At 44.3% G+C, this 18,173-nt stretch overlaps 1 protein-coding gene and 1 pseudogene across 1 annotated transcript in view; one reads left to right on the top strand and one right to left on the bottom strand.

Annotated features, from left to right (window-relative positions):
* The window catches only part of LOC140716248 (uncharacterized), a 97,912-nt pseudogene that overhangs the window by 6,464 nt on the left and 73,275 nt on the right, over positions 1 to 18,173 (bottom strand).
* LOC140716407 (uncharacterized) overlaps positions 9,391 to 18,173 on the top strand; it is a 47,395-nt gene continuing 38,612 nt past the window's right edge. Inside the window, exon 1 of the mRNA XM_073029106.1 lies at positions 9,391 to 9,425. The gene's annotated coding sequence lies outside the window, so the exon portion shown is untranslated. The remainder of the gene's footprint in view (positions 9,426 to 18,173) is intronic.

Below are 18,173 nucleotides of genomic sequence, written 5' to 3'. Positions count from 1 at the left end.
CAATGCTGGCAGATTACTGCACTGCTTGTAGTGACATCATTCATGAGATTCACAGAGAATTGGGAATTTATCACCATGGCTCCAAAATGATGCCAAAACAGGGACATTAGTTAGGTGTATAGAAATCGAGTTATTCTTGTCATTTAAAAAAAGGGTGAAAAGAATTCTGACATAAGTGTTAACTATCATTAGGCATGAAGGGAATATGATTCCTTTATCATTAGAGACAAGGGACAATAAATTAATTAAATATGAAAGCCAAAATTCGTAAGATTTTTTGAGGGTTTATATTCACAAACGGCTTATTCTAACGAAATTAATGGCCACTTGGCTACCCACAATCCCACACGCGACAGAAAGTGCTCTGTAGACAGCGCGGCCGGGAAAAGGCGCATGCGCATCCCAGCTTCTCGCAGTGGGGAGCAGGTAAATCCCGGGCCCGACTGCGGAGCGCGGCCAGCGGCAGAGGGGGGAGCCTCGTCTGGCCCAGTGTGGCCGTCTGTGGGCTTTCTGCAGATCCCACCTATTCTCCCGCAAATGACAGCCGAGCCGCCGACCCGCCGACCCATCCCCCCCGCGTGGATTGAACCCTCAGCCCGAACCCTCTCTCCTACCGTCTGCCGAACTGCCCGGAGCGCTCGTACACATCACGCACGTTATGTCACTTCCCGTATATGCGCGTGCACGCATCCTTCCCTCAGTCCTGGTCGCACGCTTCCTCGTCCCAGGCGATTTCTGTTTAATAGTCGTTTACATGAAAGTCGTTGAGTGGCTACTTTTAGACAGTGCCGTTCTCAGCTTCAGATCCCCCAAATCATTCCACAGACAGTGACCGCTGTCACTAGGGAAACGCCGCTGCCTACCAATGCACAGAAAGCTCCCACGAACAATATTAAGATGATGGCTGTGTCATTTTAAGCAATACTCAGAGCATTGGCAGAACTCAGCTGGGCAGGCAGCAACAATGGAGGGACGTGGTCAATCTATATTTCGGGTCAAGACCCTTAAACCGCGAACTGGCTATTCACTTTACTACAGCCTGGCCCATTCACTTAACCTATCCACTCCAAACCATCAGCACAGCCTCCCTACATCCTCCTCAGAAGTCAAAGGTCAGCTGTGGACCAACAATAGATCATTGAATGATGATAAAGCCCAAACCCAAGTGATATATTCCTTCATTCAGACACTGACCTCACTAATTTGGGAATAGTTAACCAGTCCTGTTACCCCTCTCTTTACTAACTTATAGCTCTGCCCGTTCACTTTCTGCAATAACTTACAGAGGTTAGGATACTCGGGAGTTACAGAGAGGCAGGATACTTGGTAGTGTGGAGGAGCAGAGGGATCTGGGGGTACATGTCCACAGATCCCTGAAAGTTGCCTCACAGGTAGATGGGGTAGTTAAGAAAGCTTATGGGATGTTAGCTTTCATAAGTCGAGGGATAGAGTCTAAGAGTCGCGATGTAATGATGCAGCTGTATAAAACTCTAGTTAGGCCACGCTTAGAGTACTGTGTCCAGTTCTGGTCACCTCACTATAGGAAGGATGTGGAAGCATTGGAAAGGGTACAGAGGAGATCTACCAGGATGCTGCCTGGTTTAGAGAGTATGGATTATGATCAGAGATTAAGGGAGCTAGGGCTTTACTCTCTGGAGAGAAGGAGGATGAGAGGAGACATGATAGAGGTATACAAGATGTTAAGAGGAATAGACAGAGTGGACAGCTAGTGCCTCTTCTCCAGGGCACCACTGCTCAGTACAAGATGACATGGCTTTAAGGTAAGGGGAGGGAAGTTCAAGGGGGATTGATGCACCATCAATAACTCACGCTGAGACTTAGGAAGCGAGATATCGGCTTTTATTGACTGGAAGAATAAACAACACTACATCCTGGGGAAAATGAGGGAGAGCAGCAGCCCACAGTCGCCTTTATACAGGGGTCTGTGGGAGGAGCCACAGGAGCAGTCAGACAGGTATATTTAGTTCACCACAGGGATATTAGAGGAAGGCTTTTTATTCAGAGAGTGGTTGGTGCATGGAATGCACTGCCTGAGTCAGTGGTGGAGGCAGAAACACGAGTGAAATTTAAGAGAGTACTCAACAGGTATATGAAGGAATTTAAGGTGGAGGGTTATATGGGAGGCAGGGTTTAAGGGTCGACACAACATTGTGGGCCGAATGGCCTGTATTGATCTATGCTCTATTCCAGTGGCCAGGGGGGATGCATAAGGTCGAGGCATTGGAAGTTAGAAATGAATATTGGACCATCTGCTCATCCCATTCATTTTCCAGCTATCCACAAGGTCTTTTGCACATTGACTCAGTGGCCATTTTATTAGGTACCCCCTGTACCTAATAGAGTGACCACTGTATCTCTGATGGTCTCCTGCTGCTGTGTGGTCCATTCACTTCAAGGTTTGACATGCTGTGCATTTGGAGATGCCCTTCTGCCCACCACTGTCGCAACACGTGGTTAATTAAGATACCATCACCTTCCCGTTACCCTGAACCAGTCTGGCCACTCTCCTTTGGCCTCTCTCATCAACAAGGCATTTTCACCCTGAGAGCTTTCGCTTTTTTTTTGTTTGTTTGTTTGTTTGTTTTCTGCACCATTCTGTGAAGCCTGGGGGATGTTGTTGTGTGTGGAAAATCACAGGAGGTCAGCCATTTCCGAGATACTCAAACCACCCCATCTGGCACCGACAATCATTCCCCTGTCAGTGTACTCAGGTCATATCTCTTCTCCATTCTGATCTTTGACCGGAACAACAGCCAAACCTATTGACCATTAAAGATGTGAGGGGGAGGCATGGAGCTGATCCAGGTGCAGAAACGCGATTGGAATGACTGAAATAAATGCTGAAAATGTTGAAGATTCACCATCATGAAATGATGCAAAATGAAGAGGTGGCAGCAAAGCAACCGAGAACCCTTACTCACTGCAGTTTCTGGCATTCAGGCTCGGAGATGCCAGAAATGGCCAGAGGTGAAAATAAAATAATTTTTCTGCTTCAACAAGTTGGGGACTGTGGAGAATTTGAAAATATTGACAATCATCTTGTATGTTACAATAAATATGAAAATGAAGACATGCAGTGTGCAATTGTTGAAAGTATTATGTGAAGGTCGTCCATTATATGCCCCAAGCATGCGCTGATGTTGTTCAGTTACAGTCAATCAAAAGAACACAGCGGTCGGTGTACACTGTATTACATTCCAGCAGCAACAGATCACAAATGAATCAGGTTTTAACATTAAAACCAAAACTTTTATTAGTATCTGCTCAAAATATATAAACTTAAACGAAATAGACAGAAGTTGACAGTGTTATGCGTATATATGTGTGTGTGTGTATGTAGCTCCCAAAGTATCAAGCTTAGGAACAATTCTTAAAGTCTTAAAATGGCAAAGTAGAAAGGTTCAGTAATCCAAGATTTGTAAATCCACGTCAAATGTAGAGAAAAGGCAATTACGAAGAATTCCACAGATTCCACGCTGGGCAAACAGAATAACAGTCGCCGAAGATCTTATCCGTTGAGTCGTTCCAAAATCCACATCGAAATATATCATAGCCACGAAATGTCCTTTCTTCTAAGTGGTTACCACATAACACACCCGAATCCAGGTAAGGGTTAACAACAGTGGTCCCACAGGATACTCCAACAGAATCCACGTATGGATTATACGAAGTGACAGTCACACATCCAATGCATGGTACGCCGTTGATCAGCCCAATCTTTTGGGCATGGGGAGGTAACAGACTTAACCCATTTTAAACCAGCTCCTACTGGCAGCTTACAGTCCAAAGCCTCTCTCTCCTTTCTTACAACTGCGGTCAGTCGTAGCTTGTCATACTGACCTCATAGTCCCGCCGCATCCAAGCGTCTCTTAAAGTGACAGTCCACAGTGAACGAAACCTGGGGTCATGTAACAACTGGATGAATTCCTCCTTAGGAACTAATGCACAGTTTCATAGTTCTATGATATTGTTACTGTTGTAATTTGTCCTGTATTTCATTTAAGTACTATATAATTTGTTACGATAACTTATCTTTTTTAATACCTTTTGAACCATTTCCACAAACCTTTGACTAATAGGGCCAGCTGGATAATTGGGCCGAAACATGCTGGTCCTGGTGTGTCAGTGCCCATACACTTGAGTGTGTACCTCTCCACGTGTGTACGTAAGTATGTAATGCAAAAAATAGAGAGGTAGTGTTCATGAGCTGGCTTATTGTCCACTCAGAAATCTGATGGAAGAGGGGAAGCTTTTCCTAAAGCATTAAATGTGTGTCGTCAGGCTCCTGTACAATCCTCCCTGATGGTAGAATGTGAAGAATGCATGTCCTGGGTGATGGATGCTGCCCTCTGAAGCATCACCTTTGAAGATAACCTTGATGCTGGGGAGACTAATGCCCATAATGGATCTGATGACCACACCTGCAATAGGTGCATCCAGCTGCAGCTCCTATCAGACCGAGTTAGGGAATTGGAGCAGGAGCTGGATGAACTACGGATCATTCGGGAGGCAGAGGCAGAGATAGATAAGAGTTATCGGGAGGCAGTCACACCGAAAAGACAGGAGGTAGGCAAATGGGTGACAGTCAAGAGAGGCAGGGGGAGCAGACAGAGAGAGCAGAGCACCCCTGTGGCCGTTCCCATCAAAAATAAGTATACCGTTTTGGATACTGTTGGTGGGGATGACCTACCAGGAACAAGTTGCAGTGGTCCTGTCTCTGGCACTGAGGTTGGACCGTTGACTAGAAAGGGGAGGAGGGAAGAGATGAGAGCGGTATTGATAGGGGATTCTATAGTCAGGGGGGCGGATAGGAGATTTTGTGGGGAAGATCGGGAGTCTCGGATGGTATGTTGCTTCCCTGGTGCCGGGGTCCGAGACATCTCAGATCGGGTGCAGGTTATTCTCGAGAGGGAGGGCAAGAATCCAGATGTTGTGGTCCATGTAGGGACCAATGACGTGGGTAGGATGAGTGAGGGGGTCCTGTATAGGGAATTCAGGGAGTTAGGTGCGAAGCTGAAGAGCAGGACCTCCAGGGTAACAATCTCAGGATTGCTACCTGTGCCACGTGCAAGTGAGGCAAGGAACAGGAGGATTATACAGATTAATACGTGGCTGAGAGGATGGTGCAGGAGGGAGGGCTTCAGGTTTGTAGATAATTGGGCTTTGTTCCAGGGAAGGTGGGATCTGTTCCGAAGGGACGGTTTACACCTGAACTGGAGCGGTACTAACATTCTTGCAGGGAAGTTTGCTAGTGCTTCTTGGGGGGGGGGGGTTTAAACTAAATTTGCAGGGGGCGGGGATCCAGATTGTGAGAGAAGATAGCGAGAGGAAGAATAAAGGACAGGTGGGGACTACATGGTTCCGGAATATTAAGTGTGTAGTAGAGAAAGGTGAGGCGGAACAAGTGATGAGGAGGACTCATGTACAGAGGGATGGTCTGAAGGAACATGGAGTTAAATGTGTTGCAAGAATAAGTAAATTTAGGAAGGACAACAAAATTCTAGGGGCGTATAGCCTGATGGGAGTTCAGGGAGCTGGGTTAAGCACAATAGGCAGCGATTCAAACAGAGAGAGGAGAAATGGGTTAAAAATTCTATATCTGAATGCACGAAGTGTCAGAAATAAGGCAGATGAGCTTGAAGCCCAGGTGCGAATGGGTAACTATGATGTTGTTGGGATAACGGAGACATGGCTGCAGGAAGATCAGACCTGGGAAATGAATGTACAAGGGTATACATGCTATCGTAGGGACAGAAATGTGGGCAGAGGGGGTGGGGTGGCCCTGTTGGTGAGGAATGAGATTCAGTCCTTTGCAAGGGGGGACATAGGGTCAGGAGAAGTAGAGTCTGTGTGGATAGAACTGAGGAACAGTAAGGGCAAAAAGACCCAAATGGGTGTTGTCTACAGGCCACCAAACAGTAGCATGGATATTGGGTGCAAGTTGAATAGGGAGTTAACATTGGTATGTGGCAAAGGTAATGTCGCAGTAGTTATGGGGGATTTCAACATGCAGGTGAACTGGGAGAATCAGGTTGGTGCTGGACCACAGGATAGGGAGTTTGTAGAGTGCCTACGGGATGCATTCTTGGAACAGCTTGTACGAGAGCCGACCAGGGACAAGACTATTCTGGATTTAGTGTTATGTAATGAACAGGATTTGATAAGCGATCTCGCAGTAAAGGAGCCATTAGGAGGTAGTGATCACAATATGATAAGCTTTTATCTGCAATTTGAGATGGATAAGGGCAGCTCGGAGGTGTCAGTGTTGCAGATGAACAGGGGAAACTATGGAGCCATGAGGGAGGAGCTGGCCAAAGTTGACTGGATGGATAGCCTAGCAGAAAAGACAGTGGAACAGCAATGGCTGGTATTCTTGGGAATAATGCACAAGGTGCAAAATCAGTTCATCCCCCAGAGAAGGAAGGATTCAAAGGGGGGAAAGGGGCCACAGTGGTTGACAAAGGAAGTCGGAGATTGCATAGCATTAAAAAAAAGGAAATATGACAGAGCTAAGGTGAGTGGGAGGACAGATGATTGGGAAGTTTTAAAGGAAGAACAGAACTTAACTAAAAAGACAATACGGGGAGAAAAAATGAGGTACGAACGCAAGCTAGCCAGGAATATAAAGGAAGATAGCAAAAGCTTTTTTAGGTATGTGAAGAGAAAGAAGATAGTTAAGAACAATGTTGGGCCCTTGAAGAATGAATTGGGTGAAATTGTTATGGGAAACAGAGAAATGGCAGAAGAATTTAATGAGTACTTTAGATCTGTTTTCACTAAGGAAATCACAAGCAATCTCCCAGATGTATGGATGGGCCAAGGACATAGGGTAACAGAGGAAATGAAACAGATTGACATTCGGAAGAAAACGGTGATGAGAAGATTGATGGGACTGAAGGCTGACAAATCCCCAGGTCCAGATGGTCTGCATCCTAGGGTACTAAAGGAGGTGGCCCTGGAAATTGCGAATGCATTGATAATCATTTTCCAATGTTCCTTAGATTCAGGACCAATCCTGAGGATTGGAAAATGGCTAATGTTATCCCACTTTTTAAGAAAGGAGGGAGGGAGAAAACAGAGAACTATCGACCTGTCAGCCTGACATCGGTGGTGGGGAAGATGCTAGAGTCCATTATTAAGGATGAAATAGTGACATATCTAGATAGCAGTGATAGGATTCGGCCGAGCCAGCATGGATTTACCAAGCGTAAATCATGCTTGACTAATCTGTTGGAGTTTTTCGAGGATGTAACCAGGAAGTTAGACGGGGGAGATCCAGTGGATGTAGTGTACCTCGATTTTCAGAAGGCATTTGATAAGGTCCCACATAGAAGATTGGTGGGTAAAATCAAAGCTCAGGGCATCGGGGGAAAGGCATTGACATGGATAGAAAACTGGTTGGTGGATAGGAAGCAAAGGGTAGCGGTGAATGGGTGTTTCTCGGAATGGCAGGGGGTGACTAGTGGGGTGCCACAGGGTTCGGTATTGGGACCACAGCTGTTTACCATTTACGTTAACGATTTAGATGAAGGCATAGAAAATAACATCAGCAAATTTGCTGTTGATACTAAGCTGGGTGGCAGTGTGACATGTGATGAGGATGTTAGGAGAATTCAGGGTGACTTGGATAGGCTGGGTGAGTGGGCAGATACTTGGCAGATGGTGTTTAATGTGAATAAGTGTGAGGTTATCCACTTTGGGAGTAAGAACAAGAAGGCAGATTATTATCTGAACGGTGTAGAGTTGGGTAAGGGAGAAATACAAAGAGATCTCGGAGTCCTTGTTCATCAGTCACTGAAGGTGAATGATCAAGTGCAGCAGGCAGTGAAGAAGGCTAATGGAATGTTGGCCTTTATTACAAAGGGAATTGAGTACAAGAGCAAGGAAATCCTCTTGCATTTGTACAGAGCCCTGGTGAGACCACACCTGGAGTATTGTGTACAGTTTTGGTCTCCAGGGTTAAGGAAGGACATCCTGGCTGTAGAGGAAGTGCAGCGTAGATTCACGAGGTTAATTCCTGGGATGTCTGGACTGTCTTACGCAGAGAGGTTAGAGAGACTGGGCTTGTACACGCTGGAATTAAAGAGATTGAGAGGGGATCTGATTGAAACATATAAGATTATTAAGGGATTGGACAGGATAGAGGCAGGAAATATGTTCCAGATGCTGGGAGAGTCCAGTACCAGAGGGCATGGTTTGAGAATAAGGGGTAGGTCATTTAGGACAGAGTTAAGGAAAAACTTCTTCTCCCAGAGAGTTGTGGGGGTCTGGAATGCACTGCCTTGGAAGGTAGTGGAGGCCAATTCTCTGGATGCTTTCAAGAAGGAGCTAGATAGGTATCTTATGGATAAGGGAATCAAGGGATATGGGGACAAGGCAGGAACCGGGTATTGATAGTAATTGATCAGCCATGATCTCAAAATGGCGGTGCAGGCTCGAAGGGCCGAATGGTCTACTTCTGCACCTATTGTCTATTGTCTGTAGAATGTGAGCGAGAGTGGTCCACCAGACTCCTCAAGCATGCTTCATGATTTAGTCTGATTTGGCTGATCTGCATGGGCCCCCACTCCTTTCTGTTCAATTTCTCAATATCCTACAAATACCCGACCTTACAAAAAGAATCTGCCTCTATCTGCCACTACTAATGTAGTGGGTTTGGCCCTGTACATCATGGTTAAAACACTCCCAACTATTGAGCACATCTACATGAAACGTTGATGCAGAAAAGCAGCATCCATCATCAAAGATTCTCATCACCCAGGCCATGCTTTTTTCTCACTGCTGCCGTCAGGTAGAAGGTACAGGTGCCTCAGGAATCACACCACCAGGTTCAAGAACATTTACTACTCCTCAAACATCAGGCTCTTGAACTAAGAATAACTACACTCATTCTATGTCTGGTGGCCCCACAACCAATAGTCTCACTTTAAGGACTCTATCTCGTTATTTCATGCTTGTTATTCATTGCTACTTATTTATATTTGCATTTGCACAGTTGGTTGGCCATTGACTCTGTTTACAGATACTGTTCTATAGATTTGCTAAGTATGTTCACAGAAAAAGAATCTCAGGATTGTATGTGGTGAACGTTTGCAGATGACAATAAACTCGAATTTGACTGCATGTATTTTGATTTTCACGTATGTTTTTACTTTACTGTCCATGGGAGCTTGCTGTGTTTAATTGGTTGCTATGTTGCCCGCGTGAACAATTTACTAGACGTCAGCTGTCGTGGAAAAGCTCAAATAATGGGTACAGAGCATTACTATGGCATCTGCTTTACCCACAAATCTGCGCAGCCTAGAAACCGCCGTTGGTGGGGTTGGACTCCTGTGCGCATGCGCCGAAACCCGGAAATTGTGTCAGAAACACTCGCGTGCGGACGCCCGGTGGATCGGCAGGAGGTAGGAGTTCGTGGTGAATGTGCATTAAATCAGGCCTGTCTCCCTCCACTGAGGCAGACTGGGTCCGAGCTTCGGAAACTGGTCGTACTGCCACAGTCCTGGCTCTCACCCCCGCCCGGAATAGAGCGATTTTCTGTTTTTTTTTCCATGGGGAGTCGGACAGGCCGGTTCCAGATACACGGCTGGTGTATTGGCGCGCATGCGCGTTGGGCGCATTAGTTTCTCGCTCCTGTGGGTTATGAGTAAAGAAACGGTCCTAGATTACAGCCGGGGGTACTCTCCAGACTCTGCAAGGAGTCACAATCCAGTTCATTATCATGGGCATCAGAATATGTATGCATAGGTGCAGCGAAATACGTACAGTAGCATCACAGGCAGAAACCATTTGCCCAATGTTATTCATTTAGGGAGATACCGCACGCAATAGATCCTTGGAGCCGGGCCGTCTAGTAACCCCTGATTTACCCTAGTCTAATCACGGGACAATGTATGGTGACCAATTAACCTATTAAATGATAATCTTTGGACTGTGTGAGGAAACCAGAACACCTGGAGAACACACATGCATTCCATAGATGATGTAAGAATCCAATATTATTAAGGGATTGGACGCGCTAGAGGCAGGAAACGTGTTCCCGAAGTTGGGGGCGTCCAGAAAAGAGGTCACAGTTTAAGAATAAGGGGTAGGCCATTTAGAACGGAGTTGTGGAAAAACTTTTTCACCCAGAGAGTTGTGGATCTGTGGAATGTTCTGCCTCAGAAGGCAGTGGAGGCCAATTCTCTGGATGCTTTCAAGAGTTAGATAGAGCTCTTAAAGATAGCGGAGTCGGGGGATATGGGGAGAAGGCAGGAACGGGTTACTGATTGTGGATGATCAGCCATGATCACAGTGAATGGTGGTGCTGGCTCAAAGGGACCGAATGGCCTACTCCAGCACCTATTGTATAAGAAAAAGAATTTAACTCTAATGCTCCGAACTGCAATAGCGTCATGAATCTGCTACACTACCGTTGCACAGTGAATAAAAAAGCACACAACTAGAACATAAATGACTGAGGTGATAAACTCCCACCTGCTTAATAATTCTCTTCCAATGTAAACAGTCCATCTTGAAAATTGCATGATACCCCATTGACAGTTTGAACTCCCATATTAAATATTCCCAAGCACTTCTTTGCTCATTGAAGAATATTTTCAACAGTGTCTTTAGATAACTGAATTCTCATAACAAATCTCTAGAGCCACAATACTTCTGTCAACTCTGGTATTCAGAAATTGGTCAAAAGTTTGAATGCTCCTTTTGAAGTCTCACTTGTGTGCAATTAAAATATTGCAGCCTAGCTTGTGTCAGAGAGTTAAACAGCATGAAACAGGCCCTTTGGCCCAACTCCTGATCCAAGGGCATTTGGACCATATTCTTCTAACTTCACCTATCCAAAATGAACTATCACTATGTCCAGCTTCACCACCATAACTGTCTCTGAAACTGACTGCATATACTCTCCACTCTCTGTTTAAATAGAAACATGGCATGCAAGCTGAAGTTTTCCACTGTACCTCAGGATATGTGAGGGTTACAATCCAATTACTGTACTGCACTTTTCCCTTCTCATGTTACACCAGTGCTCTACTATTTCAGGAAAACTCTGTGAATATCCATCTCATCATCATCTTCTTGTGTGTTTTATGGCGGTTGGCAAACCAGCTTTAAGATGCATTACCGCCTCCTACTGGACTGGAGTGTATCCACATAATAAACAGGAGGAAGGAAAAGAATTGCATTCCCGAAATTCTATATAGTAAACCAGAGTCTTTCAGATACTCCATGATATAGGTCTGTATTTCTCTTGAAATCCCACTTGAAATGTCTTCTATACCCACAGCAGTTTATCTGAAGCGCTCCTATCATCTTCACTCTTTCATACTTCTTACATTTTATCAATACATGTTCAACTGTTTCTGGTTGATTACAGTATTCACACAACCCAGTTGGATGTTTCCCTATTTTGTATAATGTGTAATTAAGACTTGTGTGTCCAATTCTTAAACGATTGATGATCATTTCTATCTTTCTATGCCCACCTTTGGTATCTGACTTGCCTTTGTATTTTGAACAGCTGCCTCCCTGCTTCACTCTCATCCCAGTGCTTCTGCCATGTCTCCTCAATACCTGTTTTTATAATGCTTTTGACTTCCGCTTTGCCTAGAGCATATATGTCAAACTCAAGGCCCGCGGGCCAAATCCGGCCCGTGGTGGAATTATCTTTGGCCTGCGAGATAATATCTAATTACTATTAAAGCTGGCCCCAGTAATCGAAGCGCCTATGGCGTATGATATGGCTAATGCTGAGTTTATTCAGGTACCAGGTTTTCAGGGTTTTTAGTGTTTATTCGGCAGTCTTGCTCGGCAGTCTTCTTCATAAGAAACGGAATTTGTAAAGTGAAACACTTTGTAGTTATAGCAGAGACTGAGACACATGAGAGCAGGCTGAAAAAACGGAGGCAACGAAAGCTGCGTTCGCACGCGTCCGACTGATCCGGCCCGCATGAAGCTGCATTTTGCTCAATCCGGCCCGTGACCTAAAATGAGTTTGACACCCCTGGACTAGAGGGATCTGGACCTCCATTATAGACGATTTGAGTGACTGTTTAGCTATAATGTCCACTTTTTCATTACCTTCCACACCACAATGAGCAGGAACCTAAAGGAAGCTTACTTCTACCCCATTTTCGGTCGGTGTATACAACTTGCATAGAATCTCCAATAAAATATCCTGTCTACTTTCTGACTTTCTTGATTTGATAGACATTAATGCTGACAAACTGTCTGAACAGATTACAGCCCTTTTGACATTTTATTCTATCCAAGATAATGCCCTCAGTATTGCCATTAATTCTGTTGTATACACTGATAAATGGTTTGATGTTCTTTTCCTGATACTAGTTTTCCGCTGAGGAATGTAGACTGTAATACCTGTGTGGTCAGAGCTAGGGTCTTTTGATCCATCCGTAAATATTACCAGTTTGTTTCTAAAATGCTGGTCTATATATCCTTGTACTATCAGTTTGATTCCACAGTTAGACTTGTTTTTTAAAAGTTGTTGCAGGTTTATATCCACTGTGTGTATTGTAAAGAGCCATGGAGGAACACCGGATAATGGAACTGTAGGGCTATGTTCCATTTTGTTTAGACCAGATTTTTGTGCTGCCACATCCCCAATCCATCCAAAGCTATTATAATTTGAATTATTATGTTCCCAGCAGTCTTTTAATATAGCTTTAGCTGGATGTGAATAGTTATGCCCCGTGATATTAACCCAGTAATTTAGCATTAGGAACACACACAAAATGCTGGTGGAACGCAGCAGGCCAGGCAGCATCTATAGGGAGAAGCGATGTCGACGTTTCGGGCCGAGACCCTTCATTGAACTAACCTGAGGAGAAATCAGAAACGTTCCCTTCATTTCACACGAGCATCAGACAAGTGACTTCTCACTGCAGGTGAGGGACTTTACCTGCCTTGTGTGGAAAGACGTTGACTGTTGTATCCTCCAAATCAAGATGGCGATGTTTTGTAGGCAGCTCAAAGAAGTTCTGATGCACCTCTCAACTGTCAGAGCAGACTTGATGGGCCGAATGGCCTAATTCTGCTCCTGTATCTTATGATCACTGCAATATGCAGCCAGTCCTTCCCTTGCTTTTAAAACTCTGGTTCCCAAACCTTTTTGCGGTTACCACCCCCCCATCTCCCAGACCACCTCCCCAGTGCTACCCCCACATGCTGCCCTGCTGGCCATTACATAAAAACTATTAAGTATTTTGATTCGCAAACACGAGGAAATCTGCAGATGCCTGGCGAAGGGTCTCGGCCCAACATGTCAACTGTACTTCTTCCTTTAGATGCGTTCCACCAGCATTTTGTGTGTATTGCTTGAATTTCCAGCATCTGCAGATTTCCTCGTGTAATGTAGCATTAGCTTTATTCTTCTAAGTCTTAATGGCATTTCCCCCATTTCGACTTGAAGAGCCGATACAGGTGATGTTCTGAATGCACCACTACATATCCTGAGGGCCTGAGCTCGCTCAACATCCAGCATTTTTAAATTACTGTCTGCAGCTGACATGTATGCTACACATCCATAATCAAATGTAGCTCATTAGAGCTTGATAAATATTTAATAACGATATCCTGCTCGCACCCCAATCCTGTCCGCATGACATCTCAACAAGTTGTTTATTTTTTTTACATTTGTTTGTAATTTCTCAATTTGCTTTTTCCATGTAAGTTTCTCATCAAATAACAAATTGAGGAACCGAATTACCTTTACCTGTTCTAATTTTTGTTCATATAATTTCACGGAAACTGGTTTGTGATTTCTTGAGAAACATATCACTTGTGACTGACTTATAGACAATTAGAAGCCCCATTTATTTGCCCACTCCTGCACTTTATTAATTGTATCTTGCATTTTCCTTTGTATATAAATTAAATTTCTTCCCATCACCCACAAAGCCCCATCATCTGCATATAAGGATTTCCCCGCGCTATGTTCAACTTGCTCAAATGTCATTTACCATTATGGTAAACAGAAATGGACTGCAGATGTTACCTTGTGGCGTTCCGTTTTCAACCGAATATGTCCTGGAGAACTCTTCTTCCACCTTGACTTGAATTGTTCGCTCAAAGAGAAAGTCTAGAACCCAGTTATATAATTTTCCTTCCACCCCTAATTCTTTCAATTTAATTAACACTCCCTCTTTCCAGAGCATATCATAAGCCTTTTTTATGTCGAAGAATACCGCCAGGACCATTTCCTTGTTGGTTTGAGCCTTCCTAATTTCAGATTCCAATCTAAGTATTGAATCTACTGTAGTTCTTCCTTTACAAAAACCGCTTTGGTAGGGAGAAATAGGTCTTTTTTCTAGAAAGTATGTAAGCCTATCAGTTATTATTCGTTCCATAAGTTTACCTAGCTGTGAAGTTAATGCAATTGGTCTATAATTTGTTGGGTCTGATGTGTCTTTACCAGGTTTTAATATTGGAACAATAACAGAATGTTTCCATGCAGATGGTATCTTATCTATTTCCCATATATCATTAAACAGTCTCTGCAGAACTAGAAGTGCGCTTCCTGATAAGTGCTTCAGCATTATATTCCAGACTTGGTCCTTCCCAGGGGAAGTTGGCCGCGCATTCACAACGGCTAATTCTATTTCTGTTATACTAATAGGAGTATCCAGCACTTCTTCTGATGTTGCTCTTTTGTCCGTAATTCCTGAATTTTGCTTAAGCTTCTCCTCCCTTTGCTGTCTAGCCTCGACTGTTAAATTCTCTGAGCTTTGTATATTTAAAAAAGTTTTTGCCAATGTTTCTGCTTTTTCTACGTTGTTGATTGCCATTATGTCCTTAATTTTTAGCACAGGAATCTCTGTGCTACTTCTTGTACCATTCATTTTCCTTATCGGGCCCCATATTTCAGACGGTTGAGTTTCTCTTCCAATTTTGTTACAATACAGGTGGTCACTCCGGGGCCATGGGAGGCAGATAGGTGGGTCACGGTCAGGAAGGGGAAGGGGCAGGTACTAGAGAGTACCCCAGTGGCTGTACCCCTTGACAATAAGTACTCATGTTTGAGTACTGTTGGGGGGGACAGCCTACCTGGAGGAAGTGACAGTGGCCGGGCCTCCGGCACAGAGGACGGCCCTGTAGCTCAGAAGGGTGGGGATAGAAGAAAGAGGACCATAGTAATAGGGGACTCGATAGTCAGGGGTTCAGACAGGTGGTTCTGTGGAGGTGATCGGGAGTCCCGGATGGTAGTTTGCCTCCCTGGTGCCAGGGTCCGGGACGTTTCTGATCGCGTCCAAGATATCCTGAAGTGGGAGGGTAAGGAGCCAGAGGTCGTGGTACATGTAGGTACCAATGACATAGGTAGGAAAGGGGAAGAGGTCCTGAAACGAGAGTATAGGGAGTTAGGAAGGCAGTTAAGAAGAAGGACCGCAAAGGTAGTAATCTCGGGATTACTGCCTGTGCCACGCGACAGTGAGAGTAGGAATGGAATTAGGTGGAGGATGAATGCGTGGTTGAGGGATTGGAGCAGGGGGCAGGGATTCAAGTTTCTGGATCATTGGGACCTCTTCTGGGGCAGGCGTGACCTGTTCAAGAAGGACGGGCTACACTTGAATCCTGGGGGGACCAATATCCTAGCGGGGAGGTTTGCTAGGGCTACAGGGCAGACTTTAAACTAGTAAGATGGGGGGGTGGAAATCAATTTGAGGAAACTATGGGAGAGGAGGTTAGTTCACCAGTAGAGCAAGTAAGTAGACAGTGTGTGAGGGAGGAAAGGCAGGTGATGGAGAAGGGATGCGCTCAGCCCGAAGTTGTAGGGGAGAAGAAAGAAAAGGATAATAAATTTGAATGCATTGCTAGGGATGAAAAGAGAGGAGGAGGTGGAGAGTATCTTAAATGTATCTATTTTAATGCTAGGAGCATTGTAAGAAAGATGGATGAGCTTAAAGCGTGGATTGATACCTGGAATTATGATGTTGTAGCTATTAGTGAAACATGGTTGCAGGAAGGGTGTGATTGGCAACTAAATATTCCTGGATTTAGTTGCTTCAGGTGTGATAGAGTAGGAGGGGCCAGAGGAGGAGGTGTTGCATTGCTTGTCCGAGAAAATCTTATGGCGGTGCTTTGGAAGGATAGATTAGAGAGCTCCTCTAGGGAGGCTATTTGGGTGGAATTGAGGAATGGGAAAGGTGTAGTAACACTGATAGGAGTGTATTATAGGCCACCTAATGGGGAGCGTGAGTTGGAAGAGCAAATGTGTAAGGAGATAGCAGATATTTGTAGTAAACACAAAGTGGTGATTGTGGGAGATTTTAATTTTCCACACATAGATTGGGAAGCTCATTCTGTAAAAGGGCTGGATGGTTTAGAGTTTGTGAAATGTGTGCAGGATAGTTTTTTGCAACAATACATAGAAGTACCGACTAGAGATGGGGCAGTGTTGGATCTCCTGTTAGGGAATGCGATAGGTCAGCTGACAGATGTATGTGTTGGGGAGCACTTCGGGTCCAGTGATCACAATAGCATTAGCTTCAATATAATTATGGAGAAGGACAGGACTGGACCTAGAGTTGAGATTTTTGATTGGAGAAAGGCTAACTTTGAGGAGATGCGCAGGGATTTAGAGAGAGTGGATTGGGTCAAGTTGTTTTATGGGAAGGATGTAATAAAGAAATGGAGGTCATTTAAGGGTGAAATTATGAGGGTACAGAATCTTTTTGTTCCTGTTCGGTTGAAAGGAAAGGTTAAAGGTTTAAAAGCGCCATGGTTTTCAAGGGATATTAGAAACTTGGTTCGAAAAAAGAGGGATGTCTACAATAGATATAGGCAGCATGGAGTAAAAGAATTGCTCGAGGAATATAAAGAATGTAAAAGGAAACTTAAGAAAGAGATTAGAAAAGCTAAAAGAAGTTACGAGTTTGGTTTGGCAAATAAGGCGGAAGTAAATCCGAAAGGTTTCTACAGTTATATTAAAAGCAAGAGGATAGTGAGGGATAAAATTGGTCCCTTAGAGAATCAGGGTGGTCAGCTATGTGTGGAGCCGAGGGAGATGGGAGAGATTTTGAACGATTTCTTCTCTTCGGTATTCACTAAGGAGAAGGATATTGAATTGTGTAAGGTGTGGGAAACAAGTAAGGAAGTTATGGAACCTATGACAATTAAAGAGGTGGAAGTACTGGCGCTTTTAAGAAATTTAAAAGTGGATAAATATCCTGACCGGATATTCCCCAGGACCTTGAGGGAAGTTTGTGTAGAGATAGCAGGAGCTCTGACGGAGATCTTTCAGATGTCATTAGAAACGGGGATTGTGCCGGAGGATTGGCGTATTGCTCATGTGGTTCCATTGTTTAAAAAGGGTTCTAGAAGTAAGCCTGGCAATTATAGACCTGTCAGTTTGACATCAGTGGTGGGTAAATTAATGGAAAGTATTCTTAGAGATAGTATTTATAATTATCTGGATAGACAGGATCTGATTAGGAGTAGCCAGCATGGATTTGTGCGTGGAAGGTCATGTTTGACAAACCTTATTGAATTTTTTGAAGTAGTTACGAGGAATGTTGATGAGGGTAAGGCAGTGGATGTAGTCTATATGGACTTCAGCAAGGCCTTTGACAAAGTTCCACATGGAAGGTTAGTTAAGAAGGTTCAGTCGTTAGGTATTAATGCTGGAGTAATAAAATGGATTCAACAGTGGCTAGATGGGAGATGCCAGAGAGTAGTGGTGGATAATTGTTTATCGGGATGGAGGCAGGTGACTAGCGGGGTGCCTCAGGGATCTGTTTTGGGCCCGATGTTGTTTGTAATATACATAAATGATCTGGATGATGGGGTGGTAAATTGGATTAGTAAGTATGCCAATGATACTAAGGTAGGAGGTGTTGTGGATAATGAGGTGGGTTTTCAAAGCTTGCAGGGAGATTTATGCCGGTTAGAAGAATGGGCTGAACGTTGGCAGATGGAGTTTAATGCTGAGAAGTGTGAGGTTCTACATTTTGGCAGGAATAATCCAGATAGAACATACAGGGTAAATGGTAGGGCATTGAAGAATGCAGTGGAACAGAGAGATCTAGGAATAACAGTGCATAGTTCCCTGAAGGTGGAGTCTCATGTAGATAGGGTGGTGAAGAAGGCTTTTGGAACGTTGGCCTTTATAAATCAGAGCATTGAGTACAGAAGTTGGG

This window comes from Hemitrygon akajei, chromosome 25, assembly GCF_048418815.1.
Source record: "Hemitrygon akajei chromosome 25, sHemAka1.3, whole genome shotgun sequence".
Classification (NCBI taxonomy): Eukaryota; Metazoa; Chordata; class Chondrichthyes; order Myliobatiformes; family Dasyatidae; genus Hemitrygon; species Hemitrygon akajei.
This window is presented reverse-complemented; position numbering and strand designations above follow the sequence as displayed.